The sequence below is a fragment of the Microtus oregoni genome, unplaced genomic scaffold (genome assembly GCF_018167655.1).
Source record: "Microtus oregoni isolate MIOR12 unplaced genomic scaffold, Mior012 000012F_ref0000307, whole genome shotgun sequence".
Taxonomy (NCBI): Eukaryota; Metazoa; Chordata; class Mammalia; order Rodentia; family Cricetidae; genus Microtus; species Microtus oregoni.
Genome location: NW_024543071.1, coordinates 47,358,665 through 47,364,380, shown reverse-complemented (window position 1 = coordinate 47,364,380; position 5,716 = coordinate 47,358,665).

The following is a 5,716-nucleotide window of genomic DNA, read 5'->3' as shown; positions in this document are numbered from 1 at the left end:
GTATTCTGCCTGAATGTATGCCCACATGCCAGAAGAGGGTACCAGATCTCATTATAGATTGTTGTAAACCACCATGTGGTTGCTGGGAATTGAACTCATGACCTCAGGAAGAGCAGTCAGTGCTCTTAACCTCTGAGCCATTTCTCCAATCCCTTTTATTAGTTTTTTAAGTGCCTGCAATTTTTACCCACATAGGATTTAACATCTGTCCCTGTCCTTCAGTTTTTATACATTTAATCAACTTTATATTTTGTTCCACTTGAGATAAGGTTTCAGTGTCTAAAAACTGAGTGGAGACCTCTTACAAAGGCCAACCGGGATACTAGGATTTGGAAAAACTACAGATATATCAGCTTTAGCTTTTAGTAGGCCTGAATCTCAATGTCATTTATGTGTAACTTTAGCTTTGGTCTCACATCATAAAGAACAGTTTGCTAAAACACCTTCTTTCCAGTATTTTGAAAACCTTTTATCATATAATTAGAGCTGTTTTACCTTTAAAATATGGGAGCAATGACAATTAAGCAATTCTATCACCAGCTTCTATCTGCGTCGTCTTTTTCACACAAGCCATCTATGAAAACATTAAAGCAATCTCTATAGGATTTTAAAGGTAACCTCAGGCAATACTCATGGAGCATTTTTATAAAATCTTATAGATTCCAAGTAACATGTTAATGCAGCTTGCCAGTTACTGATAGTGTGGATAAAATAATTTACCTGCATTTTATTTAATGGATAAACAATTCTGTAACCACTTTATCAGTAAAAGATTACTTCTATGCGCTTTTACCTTAGTAGCCATAGTATCTAATAACCTAATAACTCAATCTGTTTCAGGTGTTACATTTTTATAGAATTTAACCACAAATTTTTAGAAAATAACTTAAAGAGCAGAGCCAAATTTTCAGTAATGGAAAGCATGGGCTCTCCTTTTTGATGAGCTTTCTTCAAAGCTCTCAGAACTTCTTCCCAACCTTCAGTTTCAACTGAACACGAGGAGTTGCCTGGGACCAATGGCAATGCTGCTTAATTAAATATCTCTGTAAGCTGTTTGTTCTTTATTTTCACTCAGTTTCCTTTGAGCAGGCATTTTAATAACTGGACACACTGTTGCTCCTGAAATAGGAAGCTTCCCATGGCCCTGCCAATCCTGGAGTCCCCTTACTTTGAGGGCACTTGTTCTTTTAGTTCTTAAAGTGACCAGATTCTGTGTTCTTTTTTCAGGAGATCCTTTGTCCTTCTTTAAGCCCCATGTTGGGTGCCAAAATGTCACAGGTAATGTGATGCAGGTTGGTGAAATGAAGACTCAGAGACACTTTGAGAATGAACTTAGCCTTAACAATGGCAGGAGGCCCAGTCTCTGTGGACTGAAACACTTCCCTTAGCCCTTTGACATTTTTATTTTTCCCTATTTTTACACTTTAACTAGTAGATTTTCATATGCTCAAAACAACCTCAATAAAGCCTCCAAAAATACATTGCCAAGTGAAAATACCTGATTCATGAGGTTCCATGGTTTTCTGGGTTGCCCTTAACCAAGTTTTGCATTGGCTTTGTATCCATGGGAAACTCTCAGACAAGATTTACATAGGGTAACAAAAAGTATCTGTAACAAAAATGGATTAGGGCTGGGTGCTAACATCAGAGCTAGACCAGGTAAGGCCCAGCAGGAGTTGCTTGTTAACCCTCTGGTGCCAGGTTGACAGGAATTTCTGCCACCCCCCCCCACACACACACACAAGATGTAAAAGAGAATAAAACTTAAAGTTATTATCCAGCGGTGGCAGCACACGCCTTTAATCCCAGTGCCTGGGAGGCAGAGATGGGCAGATCTCAGTGAGTTCGAGGCCAGCCTGGTCATCAAAGTGAGTTCCAGGACAGCCAGAACTGTTACACAGAAAAATCCTATCTCAAAAAACAAAAATAAATAAATAAATAAAAATTATTGAAAAAAAAAACAACTATTACTATCACTATAGCCGGTATATATCTTGAAGGTTTTCCCCAAAGGTCCAAGTGTCCAAGGCTTGGTACTTCTGAAGCTTCTGAACATTCGCACTACCTTCAGGAAGTGAGGCCTGGTGGAAAGAAATTAGAAAACGGGATGTCCGTGAAGGGGATTTTGGGACAGGAGGCCCTTCCTGTTTCACCCTTTGATTCCCGGCTGCCACCATCCACCACAAGTTCCCAGCCATACGGTTCCTGAGTCACCACGGCCCCAAAGCATCTGGACTAAGGGATTATGAACTAAACCCATGGGCCAAGTGTCAACTTTTTCTCCTTAAAAGTTTCCAGACCTCAGGCGATTCGTCACCATGATGGGAGGTAATTCATTGCTGCCCCCATTAATCCTAGTACATGGCTAGTCACATTTCTCATTCCTGGGAGCTAAGAGGACAGAGAAGACAATAGAGGGGTATATTCTCAACTGCTGTTTTCTGTGGGCCAGCCTACAGTCTGTGCCCCATCCCTAGAAAAAGCTGTGCTTGGCTCTGAGCTGTCTGCTCTGCCCCATCTGGCTCTCCTGGTGGTGGGAACAGATACAAAGTTTCTGAAGCTTGCTCTGTGCCGGCTAAGTGAATGGCTGCCTTCTCTTACTTGCACCTCCCCTCCCAAGAACAGAGTGTTCATGCCCTTCCCTTCTCTTTCTACACCCCCAGGGTCTCGTTCGAACTCAGGACTCTCAAGGCCCCGCCTCAGAAGTCCGGAGTGTCAGGGGCACACCGTCATGCCCAGCCTCCGGGATCGTCATTCTCTGCTGCTTTCTTTGGGTTTCTTTCAGCAGAAGAGGAAACTTTCTCTTCGTGGTTCCCTGAAGATGAGTGACATCTAGTGAATTTTATCATTTGTCTCACTCTCCTGGATTGGGGTGTCATGTCTGCCTAGCTCTGTGGCTAGTGGAGGACAGAGCTGGGTCTGATGTGACCTGAGCTTCATCACCACATCTTGGTATCCGAGGATCCTGAAACATCGAAACATCTTCCAAGAGAGGCAGAGGTGTGCTGATGAATTTTCTTTGGGCGGTCAGTTCACAAAAAAATGACACAGGGCTTATTATTAATTATGAAAGCTTGGCCTATAGATTAGGCTACTCCTACTATCTCTTATAACTTAAATTAACTCATTCCTAGTCATTTACATATTTGCATGTGACTCCTGGCTTTTACATCCCCTCTTGTATGTCTTATTCTCTTTCTGCATCTGGCTGGCAACCCCACCTTTATTATTCCCAGAGTTCTCTCTCTCCAGAAAGTTCCTGCTATTCTTCCTGCTTAGCTATTGGCCATTTAGCGTTTTAATAAACCACAGTGACACATCTTCACACAGTGTAAAGGAATATTCCACGATAGAGATGGCTTTTGAGAGCAGCCTTTTCTGTCACTGTCTCTGCCGATTTAATTTAATTTAATTTAATTTAAGACTATGTCTCACTATGTAGTTCTTTTCTAACAGTCCTGAAACTTGCTATGTAGGCCAAGTTGGCCATGAACTCAAGAGATCCACCTGCCTCTGCCTCTTAAGGGCTGGGGTTGATGATATGTTTCATTACTCCCTGCCTTCTCTTTGTCTTAACCAAAGTGTATTATCCTTCCCCACAGTGGAAAGCAAAATCAGGGTGCAATCCCCACCCCTTTCTGACCACCAAACCCTGAGCCTTATGCTTCCATGGACTTTCCTTCTATGTTACAGCTGGGCTTCTTCCCTGATATAAAATGTTAAAAACTGGTGGGGGGAGGGGGAGAGAAGTGGGAGGAGGGGGAGGGAAATGGGAGGCTAGGAGGAGGCGGAATTTTTTTTTCAATAAAATAAATAAATAAATAAATAATGTTAAAAAACTGGGCTGAAAGACTAGAGAGATGGCATAGCAATTAAGCACACTGGTTGCTTTCCCAAAAAGCCCAGGTTTGGTTCCCAAAATCCATATGGTGGCTCATAACTGTCTGTAACTCCAGCTCCAGTGGATCTGACATCCTTTTCAGACTTGTGAGAAGACCAGGCACTCAATGTGGTATAGATACATACACACACCCACACACACATATGCATACATACACACACACACACACACATACATACATACATACATACATACAGGTAAAACATTCATACACATAAAAGAAATACATCTCTAAAATCAAGTAGAAGAATGAATAAAACCCAGGCTGGGGCTGTAGCTCAACCTGTAGAGTACTAGCCACGCATGGTCAGAGTCCAGGTTTAATTACCAAGCACTACATATACTGGACATGGTGGCATTCTGAGGGTAGAGGCAGGAAGAACAGAAGTTCGAGGTCACCCTTGGCTACATAGTGAGTTGCAGAACAACCTAGCCTACATGAGACCTTACCTCAAAAACCAAGCAAACAGGGGCTGGAGTGTTAAGAGCACTGGTTGCTCTCACAAAGGACCTGGGTTCAATCCTCAGCACCCATAGGACAGTTCTTAACTGTCTTATAACTGTAACTCCATTCCAAGGGATCTGACACCCTCACACAGACATGCATGCAGGCAAAACACCAATGCACATAAAATAAAAAATGATATATATGAACACACACACACACACACACACACACACACACATATATATATATATATGCAAACAAAAAATGAAATCACACACACAAGTTTAAAGCCCAGGTATTTGATGTTGACTCTGCCTTTGCCAAGGCAGCTTATTTTAGCTTTTAGCTTCCTGGTTTTGTTCTTGTAAATGTGGCTGCTTAAGCTTGCTCCTTTTTGAATTCATTTATTCAACCAATGTTTTATGAACAGCTGCCATTCCCAAGCACTGGAAAGTACTCAGAATGAATGGCAAAAGGTTCTCAAAGGTGCCTGCCTTGATAGCGAGTCTTTCCCACCATGGAGCAGAGCAAAAACAGTAGCTCAGCCATAGCTGAGCTGGAACAGCCTGACCTACTGAATGCAATGGTGAAAATCCTTCTGGGCAGTTGTTAACCTCATGCCATCTGGGAAGACCCCTAGGAACACCCAAGGGAAGAGAAAGTAGCCACATAAAGGACTGGAGGAAGAGCCTGTCTGGACAGGTGACAGCAAAGTAAGGGGGGGGGCAGAAAGGTCAGCAGACCACACTCAGTGGGTTGAGATGCAGTCAGATCCCTCTAAGCTTATAGGTCGGTGTGTAGCTGGCTTTTATTCTCCTACACGCCGCCGGAGGGGAATGCAGGGGGTGACTGTGATTGAGTCTGAGGTCAGTGTCCCATCAATCTTGTGGCTCTCATATGGCGCCACTTCCTTCCCCTTCTCAGCTTTTGCAATGCAGAGTGCCCAGTGAGCACTTCTGTTGGCAGAGGCAGTGGGGGACCCTGGGGCTCAGATCAGGAAACAGTCACCTCCTTCCTCCCTTCCCCACTCCTACTGGGCTGTCTCTGGTTCTGGTAAAGGACAATCCAGCCACCAAATGCACCATGTGGCCTTCACAGCTCTGCATGTCTGAACTCAGTGTCACTACCTCATGTTTGTGTTGAAGGATCCTGAACGTCCACCAAAGGTGGCTCCCTAGGCAGAGGCTGTCCCTCAGTGTCTGCCTGCCTCACCCAAAGTCCCTAACTACAGTGATAAGCAAACTCTGGTGGAAGTGGATGCTGCTCCAAATGGGATGGGGGGTGGATGGGGTGGAGTGAAAGCGAAAGTTGCTTATGCTCCTAGTCCTGGGAAAGCCGGCAGACTTGGGCTAGTGGGCCAACGACAG